At 46.3% G+C, this 23122-nt stretch overlaps 1 protein-coding gene across 3 annotated transcripts in view; it reads left to right on the top strand.

The window, feature by feature from the left end:
* Positions 1 to 3272: 3272 nt before the first annotated feature.
* Positions 3273 to 23122, top strand: part of RIPOR3 (RIPOR family member 3) — a 113404-nt gene continuing 93554 nt past the window's right edge. The window contains exon 1 of one of the 3 annotated variants that reach the window (XM_060277302.2): positions 3273 to 3617. The gene's annotated coding sequence lies outside the window, so the exon portion shown is untranslated. Of the gene's footprint in view, positions 3647 to 3731; positions 4873 to 23122 lie in introns of those variants that run through there. The other 2 variants (XM_035122812.3, XM_088674626.1) reach the window with 2 other exon arrangements.

Here is a 23122-nt window from a genome sequence, read left to right as displayed (position 1 = left end):
TTTACTGACAATATCAGTAATTGGCGATAACACACTAAACCTGGCTTTGTTATGTTAATTTGCATCTGTAGTTGGATAGGAAACCTTTGTCTCCATTCAGACCTTGTGGGCTTTTAAGATATTTTTTTTTTAATCAAAGCTGACATCACCTTAGGAGAAAAGGACTTTAACAGGTATGGAACACAGATAAGCCTGGGTAGTACTGGTTATGCCGCTTTCCCTAACTTGTGCCCTCTAGACATGACTACGTCTCCTATCATGCCTGACCCCCTGCTGGGCCTGATGGATGTTGTAGTCCAAGACATTCAGAAGACCCCAGGTTGGGGGAGGCTAAGATAATGGATGAAGGCAAATGAATTTGCTTTCCGCAAAGAGGAATATTGCGACATCTGTGACAAAAAAGAGTGGAACAATAGGATTGATATCAAATGACAAAGACAGATGAGGGCTTAACAAACGAAACTGTTGGCAAATTGTTTACACAATTTTGTTTAATTGTTTACACCTTCTTGATTAAATCTGGTTGAGCTATGGAAAGCACCTTTGAGGATTAGGGCTGGATTGCGGGTCTCCTGTTGGCCTGCAATCCCTGCCCTTTGCATAGGACTTCAAACCACTGCGTACACTTTGGACCCACTTTGTAAGATTTGTTTCCATCCTGGTGTAATGTCATGACATTCCGGTCTGCATCTTTTTTCTTTCCTTTCTATTAGAGAAAGGAGATGCAGAAGCTTCCTTTGTTTGGCACGCCACGCACAATGCACTTCCAGACTGAGATCTGGTGTGCTACACACAACACATCCCCTAGTGTCATGCGGAACACAATTTGGGTGAGCTGTGCCAAACAGAGCAGATGCGAAGAGGGTTTCCAACTCCTCCCAAAGAGCCCTTGTGCCTTTAACAGCTTAATCTGTAGACATCTTCAGGTAAAGCTTTTTGCTGCATTATCACTATGTTCTAGGGAGGTAAAGGACCCCTGGACAGTTAAGTCCAGTCAAAGGCAACTATGGGGTGTGGCACTCATCACACTTTTCGGGCCAAGGGAGCTGCCGTTTGTCCACAGACAGCTTTCCAGGTCATGTGGCCAGCATGACTAAACCGCTTCTGGCACAACAGAACAGTGACGGAAGCCAGAACGCTTGGAAACGCCGGTTACCTTCCTGCCACAGTGGTACCTATTTATCTACTTGCACTGGCGTGCTTTCGAACTGCTAGGTTGGCAGAAGCTGGGACAGATCAATGAGAGCTCACCCCGTCGCAGGGATTCGAACCACCAACCTTCTGATCGTCAAGCCCAAGAGGCTCAGTGGTTTAGAGACCACAGTGCCACCCGTGTTCCCTATGAACTTGCAGGTCAAGTTGGTGTTAAACAGGGGGGGGGGCTGTAAAAAAGTTGACAGCCCTATACACAAAACACAGATAAACACACCTTATGATGGACTGGAAGAAGAGCTCAGCAGGAGGTGGTCACCAGCAGACTAGATAGGTTAATCAGATTCTGATGGGGGTTTCTTTTCTTCCAAAGAGGGAGCTTCTGTGTAATCGAAGATTTATTGTTGCACAAGGTACAGATAAAACCTAATTAATCTGCACAGAGCTTCCTCCTGCAAGACTGAAACAAACCGAGATCGGGTTGTAATTCCAAACCCTTGGGAACAATATTTTTCTTAATATCCAGCTTGCAGAAGAGTTTTGCTTAACGTGAAAGCACGCTACACTATGCATTTTGGTTGACCCTAATTTCTGTGCTTAATTTTTTTTTACCGTCCCAATAACAAAAATATACTTACTTATTGCTACCAATGGGTGGCAGCAATGGGTTCTGTTGAACCAACACGTGTAGTTCATGCAGTTGGGAACAAGATTCTTGGGGGGGGGGAGAGATTAAAATTTAAGATATTTAGATGGGGAGAGTAATCAATGGAGAGCAAAAGCTTTGAAAGATAAGAAAGGCTTGCAGAAATAGAGAAATGAGAAAGGAGAGGGGGGGGGAGTCAGTTTATAGTTAAAATGATCTACATTTTCCCATCTTCCCAGTTCCTGATGTTTCTGTAGCCTATTGTACATTTGTGTGAAACTATTTAGTACATATGTTTAGATAACGATGAATATGATTATTATGGATCCAGACAATCATACCACTGAAATCTTCTCCATATTAAGAGTTGGGGTTAAAGATCTGCCTGTTTTAATAGGCAGCGAATATCCAAATGCTGAGAATGTTGAGCAGAAATCACAAGGAGGCATTGTTAACCCCACTTGTATCTCGTGAATATATACAGATACACGATATACATACATGACCGGTGGAACTGAATGCTCACTAAATGCATAAGGGATGGGTCAAACTTCTTGAGTTTCCTAATATTGGAGACTACCAAAACAGAGTGGACATCTGGCAAGGGTAGGACTGTCTGTGGCTCAATGATGCATAATCTCTTCTGCATGCAGAAGGCCCCACCTTCAGACGTCAGTATCTCCAGGTAAGGCTGAGAGAAACTCCCTTTCCAAACAGCCACTGCCTGGTTGTGCTGACAATATTGAGCTAGAGGGACCGACTCTGTATAAGGCAGTGTCTTTATAAATAAAAGGCGGCCACTTCCCTTTCGCTCACTTGAAGGGTGTACCTAGGGGTTGGCTAGGTTGGCCCCCACCAAGGGTGCAGGTCCAGGAGGTGCAAAAATTGCGCCTCTCCACTGCGGCTCGGAGCGACTAGGCCCGCCAAGCTCGTCCACGCGCTCCCGGGCTACTCTCTGCTGTTCTGGGTAGCCGGGCGAGGCGCGCAGGCTCCTTGGGGCGCTTTGGTGGATGAGCGCTAGGGACGCGGAGGGGGCGGGGGAGCCACTCCAGCTCTTTGCATAAGGGCGCATGGGAGCCTGGATACGCCTCTGCGCACTCGCCCTCCACGTGTACGTGTGAACTACCCTAACCTAGGGCGCTGGAGAGGAGAAAACTTTCAGTTTCTACTCTCTTCCCCTTTACCTTCCTTTGCCTGCCCCTCCTCACCCCCTCCTCCCAGGACCATCCCCTGCAAGGTTGTGTTTGGCCTTTTTCGCTCGCTCGTAGCCGGCCAGGAGGGAGGGGGCGGGCGGTGTGAGGTGCTCCCCGGTGAATACGAGCAGAAGAAGGGCTGGCGATCGCAGCATGCGTTGGAGGCCCCTCCATATCCAATCCTCAACCCCCCCCCTTGCGGGCACGGGCGGGAGGGAGGGTCGTGGTGGAAGGAGAGAGGGAGGGGAAGAGAAGAGCAGCAGCCAGGCAGCAGTGGGGGGGGGAGGGAGGACGCGGGAGGCGATCCTCCTCGGAGGCCGCCGCTGCTGCGCGCGTCTTCCTGGAAGAGGCTCCCGGTGGTGGCACGCGCGCTCCCAGACGGCGAAGGTGGCGCCCGCGATAAGGCGGCCCCTATCGGGACCTCGCAGGCAGCAACAGACGCCGACGGCGAGGAGGAGCTGCCGGGGAGACGAGCAGCGGGCACATCCCTAACGCCGAGAGGGAGAGAAGGAGCGCGGGCGGCGTAAAGGCACCGGCGCCCGCGAAGTCGCGCTGGACGCGCACCGGAGGCTCGAAAGCTCGGCTGGACGGGCGGACGCCGCGGCAGAAGCCCACCCGCCGATCAGGTGCGATTCCTGGAGGAGATGTAGCAAAGGTCTGTGGCGGACGGGGGTGGGCGGTCAAGGGGGGCGTCAATCAATGCACAGACGTCGGGGGGGTGTTGGTGTTTGGAGACTGGCCCCTCACCTAGAGGAGACCCGGCTAGGCACCTGTATGGAGAAAGGTGCCGTAGTAGAGTCTGGAGAGCTAGAGTACAGGTAGGTAGCCGTGTTGGTCTGAGTCGAAGCAAAATAAAAAAATTCCTTCAGTAGCACCTTAAAGACCAACTAAGTTTATATTTTGGTATGAGCTTTCGTGTGCATGCACACTTCTTCATGCTAGAGGTCAGCGTAGGAGAACGTTTGCAGGAGGTCCGCAGGCAGCCGGTAAGGGGTTTTTCCAGGGCGTGCTATGAGGGCTCTTTTCGCCCGGACGAGGAGTTCCGTGTAACTCGGAAGTTCGCGATTGGTCCGGCAAACGCCTCTCTTCTGCCTTAGGACTAAAGGGTTCGTCCTGCTGAACACCTGGGACTTGCTTCCCAGGAACCAGGCAAATAATTTCGCCACACATCTCCCCCACTTCTCCCCATTATTTAGCTCTAGGTGTCCTGACTTCCTGGGTGTGTTGAGGCACCCAAAAGGAATGTACCGGTTCATGGGAATCGTAACAAATATACATATTATTATGCTGGAAGTACCCAGGGCACTTTATAATCTTCATCCTGTTTGCTCTCAGGTCGGTAATTAACACGTCCCCATTTTAAGGATGGGGAACAGTAGCTAAGTGAGTTGCCCAAGGACATACAATGAATCTGTGGCACTTCAAATCATCAAATCTAGGTGTCAGTCCAACATGAGTCGACCAGGCTACCATGTAGCAGAGTGTGCCTGGTGATCTCTACAAAGCAGGAGTAGAATGAATGGGTGGAAATGTCAAGGGCGCATATTTTGACGAAGCATCGCTGGTATCTTCCTATTGGTAAGGGTCAGGGGTAGCTGGTGCCCATTGTGACTGGAAGACAGGGAGCCCGAACAGTAGGTGGGACCAGAGCCAATGGTAGGCAGAGCCAAGAATCCTAGCTTTGTCCCCCCCCCCTTACTCCTTCCTGCTGAAGAGTGGTAACACTGAGATGGAGGGGATGGAAGGAGAGGTTGACAGGCAGTAAAACTTCCCTGGAGTGGAGACAGGAACGCCTGGCGTGCTCTGGTCCATGGGGTCATGAAGAGTCGGACACGACTAAACGACTAAACAACAACAAAAACCTCTGTGGACTGCTTGTAGGTAAGAAGGCAGGCATGTAGGGGCTGGGGCAAACTGGGGCTTGTGTGGCAGCATCTCTTTCACCCTGATGGACCACTGGCAAGAGATGTGTCAGAACAATAGGAACATAAGAGGCTGCCTTATACCAAGTCAGACCGTCAGCCAGTCTAGTTGAGTATTGTCTACACCAGGCATCCCCAAACTGCGGCCCTCCAGATGTTTTGGCCTACAACTCCCATGATCCCTAGCTAAGAGAACCAGTGGTCAGGGATTATGGGAATTGTAGTCCAAAACATCTGGAAGGCCGGAGTTTGGGGATGCCTGGTCTACACTGACTGGCAGAGGCTCTCTCAGCCCTACCTGGAGATTCCGGCACTGCAGGAGGTTGGACTAAATGACCCTCTTGGTCAGGCATAGGCAAACTCGCCCCTCCAGATGTTTTTGGCCTACAACTCCCATAATCCCTAGCTAGCAGAGCCAGTGGTCAGGGATAATGGGAATTGTAGTCTCAAAACATCTGGAGGGCTGAGTTTGAGGACGCCTGCTCTTGGTCCCTTTCAACTTTATGATTCTGTGCTGGGATTGAACCTGTGGCCTTCTGGGTGCAAGGCAGATGCCTTGCCACTGAGCTACAGAACAGGAGGGTGTAGACTGTCCTTCATTGGAGGTGTTTAAAAAGAGTCTGGGGTACCGCAGATTCCTGCATTAACCAGGGGACTGCACAAGATGCCCTTCAGAGATACTTCCAACCTCCTATTACATTAGCGTTGCCATGTGTCTGGAATTTCCCATACTCAACAACTTTGGGCAAAACTTAAAAAAAAAAAAAGCTCAACCTTTGTGTCCCGATTTTCACTTCCTGAAATATGGCAACCCTATACAGTCATACCTCGGTTTAAGTACGCCTCGGTTTGAGTATTTTCAGTTTAAGTACTCCGCGGACCTGTCTGGAATGGATTAATGTATTACGTGTCTATGAATTTATGATTACTTTCATAGCCTGTATTTCCTGCAAGGAGCTCAAACTAGTGTCCCACTCCCATGTCTTATCCTCGCAAAAACGCTGTGTAGTAGGCTAGACTGAGAAAAACGCGATTAGTCCACGACTTTATTGCTGTATGGGGATTGTCCATTGTAGCACTAAGGTCAACATACTAGCAGTGCAAGGATTTCTGCTTGTGCAGTGGGATGTTCTCCCCATCTCCTCCCCCTGCACCGAGAGCTCCTCCAACCCCCTGGAGCAGATTTGTGGAGGGTGTGAGGCATGCACAAGGTGGGTTCTGGCAGGAGGAACATCTCATTGCAAAAGCAGAAACCCTTGCATTGACAGGACTCAGTAGATAACTACCCTGGGCATCCCAGGCCCTAAGTCCAACATTCTGGACTACTACACAACACAGGTTCTACTATGATCATCACCTATCTTAGCTTCCTCCTAGAAAATAGAGCCCTCCAGCATAATCTAACATCCATTGTCTTTGAAGGAATGCGTGGGATAGACTGAAAACAGAGGCTGCTTCCACATGACCTGTTCATTGAACATTCATCCTGATTTGTTTGCAGGGAGATTAGACCATGTTAGCTATTTAATGAGCATTCATTGTGTTTCGTTTGTGTTTGATAATGACATTGTGTCAAAGCAAGTGTTACTCCACACTTTCACGTACAGCTTCCCATCACTTTCCTTATGGCAAAAAGCCTGATCTTCTGGGGGCGTGGGTTTGTTGCGCAAGACCAACCTGTCAAGCATAATTGCACAAACTGAGTTTGCTGGCAAGTGATTGAAATTCAACCGAAAACATAAACAGACTGCAAGTGCCCAGAGAGACAGATCCACTTAAATGAGGCATAGGAGAAGCAAGTACCTACAGTAGCAGATGTGCAGGCTTAACTGTATAATACTTGTATAGCAGAGGTTCTCAAACTGTGGGGAATGTCCACAGTGGGGAGTGTGGGGTCAGGCACAAGAATCTGGAAGAGGAGATGGAAACTTTCAGCGTGGGGCAAGAGATCCTGCAGCAGCAGCAGGCAGAGGCAGATAGCAACTTAGGAACATTTGTTGGCATCAGTCTGTCTCAAGAGACAAGGAAGTGTGCCTCTGGGGGTGAAGCCAAACCACTGTGTTTAGAGCACTGTGTTTAGTGACCTTTCCAGAATGTAAGCCTGGGCAGTGTGCATGGAGGAGCTCCTAGGTTGCCCAGATGACAAGACCCCCTTCTCGGCCTCACTGATGTGGTCCAAAGGAAAGCAGAGCACTATGTTTGGCACTGGCTTGGCTACAGGAGTTGCTGGAAGGAGGCATACAAGGCGCTGTCCAACCGTCTTGGGGACTCCAGATTTGTGTCGGGTTTTCTCCTTCGCCTTTTCTTCTCCCAAAGATATCCTGCAAGGCAAAGGAGATTTAGGATCAGAGTTTTCCTGCTCGTAGGTGGGCTATCTTCCCAGGTTGACGAGCCCCATCTGCTCCTCACTTCTCTCTACAGCATGTGCAGAAACTGCCTTCCTTTGACTGGACCTACTATTGGTCTCATCAAGAGACAATGGAGTGCGCCTCCGGGGTGAAGTCAAACCGCTGGAGAATCACAGTGCCTGCTGGGGCTGCAGAGACCGTTAATTCCTAACTGCACCTCCTGCGTTGGAGGTGACCTCTCTGGGGCACAAACCCGGGCAGTGTGTATGGAGGTCCTGGACTGCCCAGACTTGTGCCCCTCTCTTGGTCTCAGCTGCTGTCTATGTGCCATGTGGTTTTTGGAATTCTGAAGGGTGGGGAGGGAAAGCACACAGATAAAAGTCCCTCGATGAAACTGATGAGTCAGAGAGGTTCTTAACTTACAGCTGTTTGACAGAATTCTGTGGAAGAAGTGACAATGGGCCAAAACCAGCCGTGTGGGAAAAGACTTTCTTTTCCATTTTAATCTACAAACTGGAGCAAAGCTGCTAAATTCTGGCTCAGCAAGGATGCCACACAATGGGGAAAATTGTTCTGACTATCGGTCGAATAAAGTATATTGATTGATTGACAATGGGGAAAAGGGAGGGGAAAGCGCCAATATCAGATGGGGGCGGGAAGAGACTCATTGGACACCATTGCTTGGTGAGAGAATGAGAGGAGCCGTTTTATTGCATAGGTACCAAAAATGCTAGAGAGCTATCTGTTATCTTTCCTGCAGGCATAAAATTTGAAACGTAGAGAGTACTGGATGTTGGAAAGCCTCCCACCACTCTAAGAAATGGAGTCTTGTACAGTATGTGCATGCGAATGAAGACTTCAGGGTCCAACATTTTTCAAAGATAATTCTCTGAGGCACTTAGATGTCGAATGATATGTCCTCAACTCTGCTCCCAGAGGATGCTTGAAGGCGGAGTGTTGTGCATTCAAGGGTCCTTGAAGAAGAATGATCTTCAAACTGCCTTGGGCTCTGAAATCTTCATTTCTGCGCACCTTTTGAGACTCTACCCCACACAACCCCCTGCTCAGGATGTCACAGGGCCAGATGCAAAAAAGATGTTGGGATGTCAAGATGCTCCCTGGGGGGCAAGGGAGCCAATTGCCTACTGGACCCAATGAACAACACCAATAGGATGACTGGCATACAAATATTAACATATGTTGGACCGAGTAAAGATCAGAGATTCTAATAGCCCAGTTTAGGTAAAAGAATCCCATTTTGTTGCTTTCATTAAACAGTCCATAGAAACTCTTGCCAATCTATTGCAAGTAATCCAGCAACCTATCTATTCCTGCCAGGGCTGGCCCATGGGGGAGCTGCAAATAATACTCAAGGCCAGTCAAGTTATTTTGGTACCTGAGGCAATAAATCCCACAAGCACCTCTTCCATTCCATGGGAATAGAAATGCAAAAATAATAAATCGAATAACAATTTGCTGCCCTTCCATGAAATCCAAAACCAACCGTTTGAAGTGGGCACCTCTCAGCTGGGCGCTGCCCTCTTTTCCTAGCTTGCCTTCTGACTTTTGATGCTACAGTCAAACCTCGGCTCCCAAACGCCTCTGTTTTGGAAAGTTTCGGCTCCTGAATGCCAAAAACCTGGAAGTAAATGCTCCGGTTTTCAAACACTTTTTGGAAGCCGAATGTCTGACGCGGCTTCCGCCTCTGTGCAGGAAGCTCCTGCAACCAATCAGAAGCCACACCTTGCTTGTCGAACATTTCAGAAGCCAAATGGGCTTCCAGGACAAATTACGTTTGATAATCAAGGTTTGGCTGTATTTCTGAATGCGTCTGAGCTGGAGCATGGGCGGAGGATGAGAGGTGAAAAGGTGGCAGGGGCGAGAGGAGTCCTGTGTCCAGTTGTGCATGGCAGAGGAAGGTGTGCTTCATAGAAGTTCTGGGATGGGGGGGGGGAAGAAGTGTGGGCGGGCTAGTGGGCCCCACAATATTTTGTTCAAGATGACACCTATGACTCTGTCTAATGATAGAGCTGGTCCTGATCTTCTTATCCTGAAACTGCATTGTGGAGATAACAGTTATATTTCCCTTAGTTACGTTTTGTTTTTGTTACACTTGCTTTCTAGGACTATGTAATGATTGTGCGTTATTTGCTTTTAGTGCTGTTTGTGGTTTTTGGGTCGCAGCCCAGCTACGTTTTACTGGAGTTGTGTTGTTTCAAAGTCTCTCTATAAATAGCGCTTTTGATAACCCTGCCCCATATAAAACCTGAATTGACCATATATAAAGCCCTGCATTATGTGAAAAGTGAAGTACGGACATACATACAACATTTTATTTATATGCCGCTTTTCCATAGTTAAAACCATGCACATGGTGGTTTGCAGCATGAGAAAAATTACATAATTACAAACGTAACAAAAGTAGTTTTAAGTATTAAATAAAACATAAAAAGTGTGCAACCAAATTGCAACAGTTTCAACATAAATCATATTAAGATCTAAAATATACACAAAATTAATATAAATAGCAGCAACAACTCACACCCCAATCCCCCTAAACAGTACCCCAGCCTCAGTGTCTGTTCTGCAGCCCCAGCTTTTGTAGCTGGAGTCAGTCCAGTCCAGGCATAGGCAAGCTTAGCCCTCCAGATGCTTTGGGACAACAATTACCATCATACCTGACCACTGGTCCTGCTAGCTAGGGATCATGGGAGTTGTAGGCCAAAAAACACCTGGAGGGCCGAGTTTGCCTATGCCTGGTCCAGGCCCTGCCCTCCCAGGCCAGGTGGGAAATGGCCTGCAAGGCAGGGAGCAGGTCTTCCAGGACTCAGCCATGTGAACAAACTCTGTGTTGACCACTCTGCAAGATCCTCAGGTGGTGATGAACACTTTCCTTTATCTCTACAGAGGATGTCCCCCTTGTCCCAAATCTCTTTGATGCTTGGGCTTCTCAGATTATGATTTACCGGTATTCTTTCTATATACAGTACTTGCATGTTTAAGGAGGTCAGGGCTGCAAATCTGTAGACTATCCCAATTTACCCTACCAATTTAATTAGGAACACGCCCCATTGGAGTTAAACACGTTTAAAATTAAACCCTTCTGAGTTAAACACGTTTAAAATTGCACCATGACAGAATTACTGGCCCAATGTCATCTTAAGAGCTTCGTGTCTGAACTGGGTTTCAGATACAATTTTTCCTTCACCAAGAACAACACTTTTAGCTGGCTCTTGTTCAAGGGTTTCTTATGCAGGAGTATGCAAAAGAGTGAACAGGGCACCAAAAATTGAATTGTCACAGATGCCACCAACAATTGTATCAGAGTATGCTACTTGAAATGTGGGTGATTTGTGAGGTGCATTGCTTGTTACCAAAATACATTGCTACTTACTTTGCGATCCAAACATGCACATTGATTGATTAATTGAATAGGGTGTCAAATTTGGAAATTAGACAGAGAGGAAACTTCCTAAATGCAAGTGGTTTGTGTCATTTTAGGTACCGTGTTTCTCATATTTTAAGACGTGCCTATAAAATAAGCCATGGCACGATTTTCTGGAGGCAATAAAATATAAGGCATCCCCCAAAAATAAGACATGCTGGGGTACCATAGTGTTAGTGGTGGGAGCAGGCCTGCATGGCGCTTCTGCAGCGCGCACCTCGCCGAGCGCTGCTGTCTCTCCCGGGTCCCACTCAGTCGGGACTCCGCGCAGTGCACGCTGCTGTCTTTGCCGGGTCCCGCTGAGTCGGGGCTCGGCGCAGCGCGCGCTGCTGTCTTTGCCGGGTCCAGCGGGAGGCCCCGCCATCCCCACACGGTGCAGCGTCCCTGCGGGTGCTGCCTCAGGAGCAGTGAAGCCACAGCGACCCTCCCGCCCTGCAGGCACCCCGGCGCTCCCAGCGCAGCCATGGCGCGGCAACCCGGAACTGGTCCCGCAAGCGCTTCCGGGTCTCCGCGCCTCGGGTTTCTAAGGAAACGCAACCCGGAAGCGGAGTTTGACCAATCCGCTCTAGGCTCCGATGGGGCAGCAGCCTCTATGCTTGTGCCATAGAGAGAGCGCCGGCTTGAAGCTCTGGTGCTGGTTTGTTGGCTCTGCTTTTGAGTCCGCCCCCACCCAGCACTGCGGAGCTTGGTTTGCGTGCAAAAAGCAACAGCACCGAAGGAGATGCGAAGGTAGGAGCCTGGGAGGGGGAGAAAGCCACCCCGAGATAGGCACCCCGTTCTGGTTTAGCGCTGCCCTGTGAGTTTTAAAAGTAGTGGCTGGGCAAAGCCCCTCCAGCTGCTGCTGTTTTTAATGTCTTGAGTGGGCCACGTGTATGGAGATCCCGGGCTGCCCAGGTGACAGTACCACCCTCGCGGCCTTGCTGATGTCACAGCGCTGAGTCCCGACCCAGCGGGAGCCGACAAGGGCAGCAGCGCGCGCCGCACCGAGCCCGACCCAGCAAAACTCTCTGAAAGCTTAATACCTGTAAAAAATTAAAAAGCTTAACAAAAAAATAAGACATCCCCTGAAAATAAGCCTCGGGGTGTTTTTTTGGAGAAAAAATAAATATAAGACATGTCTTAAAATGTGAGAAACACGGTATGCCCCTTTTCTTTTTCACGCAGGAGGGAATAGATCTTCTAGGATAGTGTCTGTTGCGATACGTGTTTGTGTCATATATTAAAACAAAGCATGTTTTTTCCCCTTCAGTGATTTGCTTTTATTCATTGGCAAATTCAAGCGGATTGAATAGGGTAAGGCTGCTATCCTGTGCACAGTGACTCTAGGGCTGCCATATTTCAAAAGCGGCCTTCCCGGACAGACCTACCCTTGACGTGGAGGTCGCAGCCAAGAGAAAAAAATAATTTCCAGCGCCTGCTCCAGCCACGTGGCTTGCTAGAACCCTGTTTGTGTGAGGCTCCTGCTTGCCAGTGCCATGACTGTGGGGTGGTGAGCGGGCTCTGCTATGGTGCCACCTTTCCCTTTCAGGTCCTCAGCCTCCAAGTGGCCACCAACAAGGTGGCTCCCAGGATTGGGCCCGGCAGGGAGGCTCGTTCCGCAGCTTCTGGTCCTGTCTTCTCCAGCAGCAGCAGCGGCCCCCAACAGCTGCTCAAGCCGTGATGCAAGGGAAGGCCCAGGCAGGGCTGCAGTTGCCGCCGCCCGCATTCCCTCCAACGCAGTTTGAGCAGCCATATGGCCAGATTTCCCCAGATAGTCCAGCGATTTCTGCCCGGACACTGTTTCCCATGACCAAATTCTGGCAATGTCCAGGAAATTCCGGGCGTAGGGCAACCTAAAGTAGTAGTACACACTCACCTCAGAGTAAATCCCATCAAAAGTAAAGGTACTACTGAGTAGACATGTATATATATGCTTGTGGTATAAAACTGACACAGTTAATTGAATATGATATTGTTAATTGGGTGAGAGGCCTAGTTATCATGTGTAGCTCCACTCTGTGCCAAAACAGAAATGTGTTGCACTGAAAAAAATTCTACTCGTATTCTTCACTCTGCACATGAAAATTCTGTTGTCGACCTGCCTCACTTTCACTCCACATGTGGCTGTCCTGAAGATTAAAGATTTTTGGTGTTTCCAGTTTTGAAGGCATTTTCAAGATTTCTCTCTCTTAAGAATCTGGCTTTTAGTTAGCATGGATGAATCTGTCAATTTAATTTTCTCAGAAATTTCTAATTGTTCCAATCTCATGTTCTGTTTGCAGATTTTCACATCAGTTTGCTTTTTAATTTTTTTTTTTAAAAAGTGAGTGTTCTGGTTTTTGAACTATTTTTGGAAGTCAAATGTCCGACAGGGCTTCTGCGGTTTCCTGCAGCCAATCATAAGCCGCGCTTTGGTTTCCAAATGTTTTGTAAGTCGAACGGACTTCCAGAACGGATTCCGTTCGACTTCCAAGGTACGTCTGCATACACATTTTTTGTGCAATTTTGCCCAGTATAGTCGTTTTTGCAAGCAATTCCCCCCAACATTATGCATTTTTGTATGCTATTTTCATGAACATACTGCATTTTTATGCATGTGCCCTAACATAGACCTTTTTGTAAACATTTTTTGGCCGGAGAACTACTTTGAAAATGGCAGAGAAGCACTAATTTTATCTGAAGAAGTGTGCATGCACACGAAAGCTCATACCTATGACAAATTTAGTTGGTGTCTAAGGTGCTACTGGAAGGAATTTTTTTTGTTTTTTGTTTTGAGCATTTCAACCGGCTTAGTCTTTTGGAAAGTACAAATCAGATAGGCTTGCAATAAAATGTGGATCCAACCATATATTTTCACTGTCCCTAGTTTTCACTGAAGCCTTGTGTAACTGCTTTCATTTCAGTGATGAAACTAAGATTTTGGGGTGGGGTGGGAAGTCTCATTTTTGAAGGTGACTTGGCAAGTTTATCTGCTATTTCTTAAACACACCAAATCAGAAGCAAGCCTTTGTGCCATTTCCAGCAGGGGTGGGGAGACTTTTTGGCTCAGTGGGCCGGATCTTTATCTCCCCTATCCCAACCCCATAGGACAACTTCAGCAGGCGGGTGGGGACTACCACCTGTCTGTCATCTGATGCCACGATGATGTCAGGTGCCTTTCTTTACTTTATGTTAATCAAAAACATGATTTATAACATTATTTTAGTACATTAAAACACATATGTTTGAACACATGGCTTATAAGGACCACCTCCATTGATTTATATGTTTAAATCAGGACTAATGGAATATTCTTATTGTTACTGTAATTGCCGACAGTGGTGTTTTTGTTGTTGTTGTTTTTTAAAAAAGAAACATTGATATTATCTATTTATTGTTTCTTTTTTGCAATAATTTTTAAAAAGGCGTTGTTTTAGTACAACAGACTGCTGAGCACTTCTGAATCTCCAGGCTTCCCACCCTCCCCTCCATGTGGTCCTATTGTCAACCTTTTCAACTGCATATTATTTCAGAATCCATATTTTGTATCTCTCCATATTTATTGTCCATGATATTTGCTACATTACAAGTGTTATTAGAATCCTGCTAATGTTTTCATCCGCTTACAGTGGTCTCCTAGATAAATTATAAGTTTTGCCCATTCTTTATTGAGCTTTGAGCACTTCTGAATGCCCTTTGTCTGATTTGCTTCTTGATCTGTATGTTCAACGAGGAGTGATAGGTGTTGAGAAGCCATAAACTGAAGCAATGTTTTGGGTGTCCTATGCCATCTGTGCCTTATACTGAGTCAAACACTTGGTCCATCCCGCTCGGTATTGTCCACACTGAGTAGCAGCAGCTCTCCAGGGTTTCAGACTGAGGATCTTCCCAACCCTACCTGGAGATGCTGGGGATTGAACCTGGGACCTTCTGCATGCAAAGCAGCTGCTCTACCACTGAGCCATGGCCCTTCCCAGATCTACCTTCTTTTTGAGTTGCAATTCCTTCCATCACTTGTAGTGGCCATGGAAGTCCTTGGCTCCCCCAAAGCTTTCCTCCGCAGCAGCTCCATTCCTTCAAGTCAAGTGAGGACATGACACAATGTTTGGAACTGCAGAAGAGATTAATCTGTGCTAAATGTCAGAAAGAGTGTCTTTAGTGGAACAAGCTGCTTGGGAGGTTGTGCAACAATGCGCACCCAAGGAAGCTTCCCAGAAAGGATTGGCGAGGAGTCTGGTGGAAACGGAGACCAACTGCTGGCCTGTAGGCTACATCCAATCCACGAACCCACTTTATCTGGCACAATGCAATCAAAGCCTTGATAAAAATTCTGTCCACAATTATTATGCACAAGGAAAAGAATGCTGTTTTCAAAAGGTTGGGATAGACAGATGCCCCATATTTTCGTGCCACATTTCTCCCTTGGGTATGTTTGCAATGCTAGTTGCTTTTCCATGTATAATTCAGAAAGGCAGACGAATACTTCGCATTTGACCTTTCCTCAGTCTTACCCATACGAATGATCTCATGTTTCCTGTGCAGTCTTTGGTCAGATCCACCCCATACATTTCCAGCACTCTTATTCCACTTTAATAGTCATGGTTTTCCCCCAAAGAATCCTGGGAGATGTAATTCACTAAGCGTGCTGCCCTCACAAAGTTACAATCCCCAGCACCTTTAACGAATTACAGTTCCCACTATTCTTTTCAATTCCCGCACTAGATGCCGCAAACTTTATTCTAGAGCTTGAACTCTGTGAATGGATTGTGGGGTGTTGCAAATACACATAAATGAGGACTGAACCACTGTCCAGAGGACAGAGTGTACCCCCCCTCAAGATTGGATTGAATTATTATTCCTCCTAATTATGATGTTCAGGTTGCGAGTGCCATTGTTTAGGTATCCAAAATGGCGCCATCCAGCCAGGCTCTGAGCGTCCTGATAACCTCAGGCTGCAGTGTGGTGGGAAATGGCTAAAAGGACCCAGTTGGGGCATGGTATTTTCAAAGACAACGATGGCAGTCATGTTGGCCCTGAAGAATGGCTACTGAGTTCATTCAGGAGAAAGAGTTTCCCACCAGCCTTAAAACAATCAGGTCCCCAAGGGAATCCTTGCTGGGTGATGGGCCTAAGATGAGACAAGGATTACAAAGGCAGATCATTTTAAAGAGGAATTTGATGGCTGGAAGTACTGGGAGTAGACTGAGAGATGTGTTTTTCAGATATAGTGGTCTTTGGTTCTCAACATCCCTTGTCAGTAATCTCATCGTTTGCTTCTTTGGGGAACCATAACTTTGCCAGTCCTTCAAGGACTGGTGTACGTACGGCAAGGAACTGGGAAGAGAAAAATGACAGCTAGAAGGCAATTAATCATATGCTCTTATTGGAGAAATGGGATTGAGGAAGGACTGGAAAGAAGACCTGTGGACAGAATTGTGTAGTAGGCATAGTATTTGTGCTGCATCTGTTTAATGTATTACAAACATGACTTTCACCAAGGCCAAGAGGAAATGAGCTGGCAGAATGTAATTAATCAAGCTGTAATTTGGCCCGCATTGAACTTTGGAATGAAAAGTAGCTGATGGTAACAGCCAAATGTTCCTCAGGGAGCAGCTCTTTTAATAAGCATCTTTTAGGGCGTGAAGGATTTAATCTATTTCTGGAGATGGTGAGCACAGCCCATTGGGCATTAATTCTACCATGCTTGGTTGAAATGAACGAGGCGATGGGCAATAGAATTTGCTGTTCTCCCCATGAGATTGGATTATGCTTGGAGTCTTCAGTAGCACAAGGACAGGCAGATCTATTTTTGATCTGCCACCCCCCCCCCCAAAAAAAAATCTGTTTCCATTGCCAACTAAGTTCTCTAAGTTCTGCAAAAGGAGAGATTTCTGTTTTGGAAACTTTCTGTGAAGCTTTAAAGACAGAAGGTCTACAGTCACAATTTCTATGGTAACTCTAGAGAGGAGAGTGAAGAAAATAATTCCTCCTCAGCCATTGAGACCTTGAACTCAGTGATGGTTACAAACACTTCTGTTTTGACACTTCTGTTGGACATATTTTAAAACCGCAAAGATTTCAGAACAGTGTGATGGAGCGCGTGCTGAGTTTTGTGCATTGTTTGGGAATCCTCCTACCTCAAGACTGATGGATTGTTAAGGACCATCTTTTGTACTAGAGAAACAAGGACACAAGGTGCAGCAGCAGCCTTCCGTGGATAGGGAACTGGGCCTTCATTTTTTCTCCTAGGAGTTGCTCACTTGCTACATCTTCCCCATCCTGGGTCCCTTGGGGCTACACAGTCTAACCTCACCCCCAGGCAGGTCAGCCATTGCCAGCAGCACAAGGACACATGGCCATAGAGGCTGACCACCTCCAATATTGCCATGTACCACCAAATAGTGTGGTTTCAGAACTTTGGAAAAGGAAATATCTCCGGAACAGAAGTGCAATTCTGATGGAAGAGAATTGCTCAACAAACAAGAAATAAACTTAATACGTTAATTTCGGATCTGATCTGATTGGGCGGAAAGGGTCCCCAGAGAAGGGCTTTTTATTGGCTCCTTGCTAGGGGTGGGCGGGCCAAGGAGCACATATTGGCAGCCAGCTCCCCTTTGTGCTAATAGTTGCTGCATTTAGTGCTAAAGTGAATCTAACTTGTACTACATTTGTATAAATAAGCATAAATATTTATGCAGACTTTCCAGGAAGATAAGTGTGATTGCTAGTTGTTTTCGGTTGGTTGGTTTTCAGCTAAGGGCGTCACGCGATCAGGAGAAGATCCAGGGTTTTCTCAGTCATAACGCCATGTAAGCACTTCTGTCTTCAATTTATTTCACACCCAGGTGGAAACGGCGACAACCAAGTTTGTGTCATTTTAAAAATAGAGATAGTGTTTAAAGATTCCAAAGGCTGTGATGCTGTATGTATGTTTGCACGGTTTTTTATTTTATTTTTAAAATCTAAGCAAGGGTATCTGAAGAGATATTCCATGTGGCTGTGAGTGGAGTGGAGATCGCAATGGTGGAAGAGCTCTTATCGGATCAGACGCATCTCCACTCTGTGCTTCACATTTTTCTCGCTGACAACAACAACAACAACATGATTTGTTGCCTTCCAAGATAGTTAGCATCCAAGCTCAAGATTGCACAACCAGATGTGTTACCACAGAAACAATCTAAACAGTAAAGCTTTTTTTCCAGCTCCAACCCACCCCTCCAATAATGGCGAATAAAAATGTTGCATACATATTTCAGCTTTCTGTATATGTGTGTTTGAGAAAGAGAGTGTAGGAGGACGATACTTTCCTACATCTGTTAACATTTTAAGGTTCTCCATACAGTCCTGGAAATTGAAATATACTGTATTAGGAACATGATTTATATGCCTCAGAGACAGTTTTATTAAAATCCTGAGGAGATTTTCGAAACATTTTTTCTCTCCTAAAGAGCCGTTCATTTCTTCAGAGCTGATTTATTCTAGCTCACTCACAACAGGCTTAGTGGCAACGGCAGATAAAGGCTGTCTCTTTGAAAGCAAACGAAGTACAGTAGTTGAGTACTCTGAACTGTGACAGATTCTGATGCTGACAAATGTTAACTTATTAGTAAAATAAAGTGAGCGTATATTGAATTAAGGGAAGTCTCTCTTTTTTAACCCAGTAGTTCCCATTCTTGGGCATCCGAGTTTGCCAGAGAACTGCTGGTAGACCACACGAGGAATAAATAAATGAAGTTTGCAATCCTAAGTACACACTGGGCTCCTCCACATGATCTGTTTATTGAACATATATCCTAATTTGCTTGCACAAAGCTTATGCAGAGGTCAACTCCTGGTCTTTATTGAGCATTTCTTCTGATTTGCTTGCGGGGCAGCTATATGACAATGAGAGTCCATCCAGAATTTATCCTGATTGACTTGTGGGGTGTTTATATGTTTTCTCAATAACCACCTGCTCATTCCCTACATTGCAGTGTTTTTCTCTGTAACTTTCCTAACCACAAAAAGCACTTCAACCCAGAACTGAAAACTATGGTTTGGAGAGGGTTTCCCACTTCACTTTGAAGATCAAGTGCTAACCTTTGGCTGCTGTGGTTTTGGGGGACCCTCTGCATTGAGCCATAGATAACCAAACCCTAGAGAGATAAGCTCCTTCATGGATCACTGCCTTGTCCTGGCAAAGGGGCTTGAATAAATGGAGGCAGTGAGATGGTAACAGCAGTCACGAAATTCAAAGACGCCTGCTTCTTGGGAGAAAAGCGATGACAAACCTAGACAGCATCTTAAAAAGCAGAGACGTCACCTTGCCGACAAAGGTCCGTATAGTTAAAGCTATGGTTTTCCCAGTAGTGATGTATGGAAGTGAGAGCTGGACCATAAAGAAGGCTGATCGCCGAAGAATTGATGCTTTTGAATTATGGTGCTGGAGGAGACTCTTGAGAGTCCCATGGACTGCAAGAAGATCAAACCTATCCATTCTGAAGGAAATCAGCCCTGAGTGCTCACTGGAAGGACAGATCCTGAACTGAGGCTCCAATACTTTGGCCACCTCATGAGATGAGAAGACTCCCTGGAAAAGACCCTGATGTTGGGAAAGATTGAGGGCACAAGGAGAAGGGGACGACAGAGGATGAGATGGCTAGACAGTGTTCTTGAAGCTACCAACATGAGTCTGACCAAACTGCGGGAGGCAGTGGAAGACAGGAGTGCCTGGCATGCTCTGGTCTGTGGGGTCACGAAGAGTCGGACACGACTAAACGACTAAACAGCAACAACAGGGAGATAAGCACTATGCTGCTGAGGCATGGGCCAAATTAGATGCTGGGTTTTTAATTGTGTCTCCCAAGCACAGCATTCTATTTTCTCCCATATTACCGAATGACTGCCACTCATGCCTATGAGAGTACAGTAAGTAAAGTGGTTGCTCACAGAGAGACACTGTTTGCCTGGGTGGCCAGACCTGCCCTCTGCTCAGTGCTGGCAACAGGTTCTGGAGATGCTAGCTATAGGTTCCCTCTTTGTGTAGCCTTGTCTTCTGCTTGGCATTGTCATATTGCTCACAGACTTTTCCTAGTGAAGTTAGACCGGTTCCCTCCTTCTGCTGGCAGGCAAGGACCTTTTATTCCAACAGGCCTTTAGGAACTGACTGGAAAGGGCTGGCACACTGATTTTCTCTACCTTCTTGCAGTTATCTGTGTTTTTAGAAAGATCTTTTTATATTATTTTAATTCTATTAGTGCTTAATTATTTTAAAAAATGACTATCTTTTCTTTGTTTTTGGCCTTTGCTTTTTTATTTTTAAGCCGCCTTGAGCCCTGATCTGGGGAAAAAGTGGAATAATAATAATAATACATATAGTTCTTGGAGGTGTTATGCTGAAAAAACCACATTGAGGCATATGGTACGGGCTTGTGTTGTGACCTACGGTATTACTTTTTGGAGTGTAGTTGTTGTCCATATCAATATTGTACTGCTGGAAATCCTTGATAATTGCAGATGTTCATGGATTTTTAAAATTATGTTCCTATAGTATGGGAGCTAGCAGCAAGACGGCAGAAGTGGATTTTGTAAGTCCTTACTAAGAAATGTGTGCATCAAGCCTGGAAGGATAAACATCCACCATCTATGATGTAATGGCCTGATGGTCTCACTGTCCTGGTTGCATTCAATTATGTTTCCTATATATGATAATCTTATGTGGATACCTATTTGGACATCTAGAGGGCTTATATTGATTTATATGTTTAACATGGGTATTGTATCCTCGCTGTGACCTGATGATGTTTCTTGTATTATTATTTTTATTGTTGTGATGGTTAATTTCTCTCTCTCTCTCTCTCTCTTTCTTTCACTTGCTAATAAAAGATTCATAAAAAGCAAAAAAGAAAAAAGTGGCAAACTATAAACCGGACCCGTATTGGAGCTGAATTACACCCCTGCCCAGTCATATCATTAATTTATCTTCCATACTATGGGATCGCACTTTTGCGGCCCTGCCGTTGGAATTAAAGCATTTAAGATTGAGCTGATTGCGCCCTTCCTTTCTCCGAATCTCCCAGATGTTCCTCAAGGATGAGGAAATGTTTTCATTCTGAAATTGCCCGATGCTAATTCCATGTCCCCATCGTTTTATTGCTAAAAATGCCTTGGGCTCGGTGTCAGCTGAAAGTTTAAGCGGCTCGCTATGCTATTTTTGGATTATTCGAGTGCATTAAGATGGATGTTTTCCATGAACAGCAGGCCCCCCCCCCGGCCTGGTTCTCCACCAGCATATTTCTCTCTGTACTCATATAACCTCTTTGATTTACTGGTTGAATCATCACACACTTCACAATCTCACAGATGCTTCCTCCAGCCTGGATAGAAATGGACACAGCCAGATCATAGCTGTCAAATTCTCCCTTTTCTTAAGGGAAATTCCCTTATGCTGAATAGGCTTCCTCGCGAGAAAAGGGAAAACTTGACAGCTATGATTCCAGCGTAGATTCCAGCGTAGTGCTTAAAGGGTATATATATGCCTATACCTTTTGTGTTCTCGTGTGGCTGTTTGCATTGTTCCATCCCTGCAGGCGATACACAATACAAATAATCTCCAGCTAGTTGTATGACAGACTCTGCATTCTCATTGGAAAGGCTGAGTCTTTTAAAAATAGCACCCACCTTTGCGAATGCCCCTCTGGTGGTGTCTTCCCCATGGTCCAGTGGTTTGTAATATGTTACAGAACTGAGTTATGAACTAGGACGTCCGCAGCTAAGATAAGGTGCACTGAACTCGAGCTGTTTGTTTGCTGGTGGTAAGGAGTGTGGGGATAGAGTAAAGGTAAAGGTAAAGGGACCCCTGACCATTAGGTCCAGTTGTGACCAACTCGTGTTGTGGTGCTCATCTCGCGTTATTGGCCGAGGGAGCCGGCGTACAGCTTCCAGGTCATGTGGCCAGCATGACAAAGCCGCTTCTGGCAAACCAGAGCAGCGCACGGAAATGCCGTTTACCTTCCTGCCGGAGCGGTACCTATTTATCAACTTGCACTTTGATGTGCTTTCGAACTGCTAGGTTGGCAGGAGCTGGGACCGAGCAACGGGAGCTCACCCCGTCGTGGGGATTTGAACCGCCGACCTTCTGATCGGAAAGCCCTAGGCTCAGTGGTTTAACCCACAGCGCCACCCGCGTCCTATGGGGATAGAATAGGGGTCACTTAATTCTACATATCCACCCCATAGACCAGTTGCCCCACCAGCTGAGCAACAACAAGCAAGGGTAGTACTTGGAGGAGCTGATAGGCGATAACTTGTTAGGAACGCTCCCATCCCGTGGAGTTTTTAACCCATGCTGTTACGGTCCCAGATGGGGTGGCTTCGAAGGAGATGACACCAATGGGTATCACCCCTTTCAGGTAGCGTCGAAGGCAAAACTGTCACCCCTGCTTGTTGTTGTTTTTGTCTTGATGGGTATTAGGGGAGAGGGAGAATGATTGTGGGTGCTCCCTCATGCTAGCAGGCAGTTATAGGGGTGGGAAGCATGCAATTATCCCCCCAAATATGCTAGTTACATAGATTGCAGAAGCGATTGTGCTGCTGCTGTCCATAAGTACATGCTTGCATAATTGGAAGGAGGACTTGGATGTCTCCATTTTGGACCTGCTAGTAGTTATTATGATCCCCATAAGTTACTCGTTTTGGTGCATATTGGTGTTTAACTGCATATCTGATCCAATGTACTATCCTAAAATGTGAAGTGGGGTTATTTTTTTGGTATTTGACTTTTATTTTCGATATTTTTCAGGTGGTTGTAAACTGTTTAAAGTTTTCTTTGAAATATGAAATGGTATATAATAACAAACTGGCAAAATATAATAACAAACTTTGGCATGCCACTCTCAGCCTCTGCCTTCCACCAGCCCTTAACAACTTGGGGCCAATTTATCTGCAAGATCACATTACTAGATATATATGCTTCAATCTGCAGAACTAGCTGTTACATGTCCCACATAATGCACCCCCCCCCCCCATTTGTTAGAAATCCATCTTTTAGTGGTGTGGCACCCACACATTGGAACTCCCTGCCTGTTGACATAAGGCAGGAGCCTGCTAAAAACATTTTTGTGTAGCCAAACCTACCTAGATGTGTAGAATATTATTTACGTGTGTATTTAGCTTATCAGTAAGTTGGTGCAGAATCAGCGGGTGATCTGTTCTCTGCTAGGGAGCAATCTATTTATGTCCATCGGGGACATAAGTTGTGGACTGGGTCATGATGACTGTAACCCAGTGCTAAATTTCTAAAATGGGAACTGTCAGTGCTCCAGCAGTTGGGAAGTCAAGTCCGGAGCCCTGAAATGTCTTGTCCTTGCATGCTGGCTGGCTCTTGCATTTGTGTCTTGATGATGATGGCGCAGCGTGGTTCGGAGGAGGGATGGGCCAATTAGAGGACGAAACAAAGAAACCGGAAACCACAGGAGGAG

Source organism: Zootoca vivipara, chromosome 7 (assembly GCF_965207765.1).
Source record: "Zootoca vivipara chromosome 7, rZooViv2.hap1.1, whole genome shotgun sequence".
NCBI classification, from domain to species: Eukaryota; Metazoa; Chordata; class Lepidosauria; order Squamata; family Lacertidae; genus Zootoca; species Zootoca vivipara.
The sequence above is the reverse complement of the archived record's forward strand: the minus strand, read 5'-3'. Positions and strand labels throughout refer to the sequence as shown.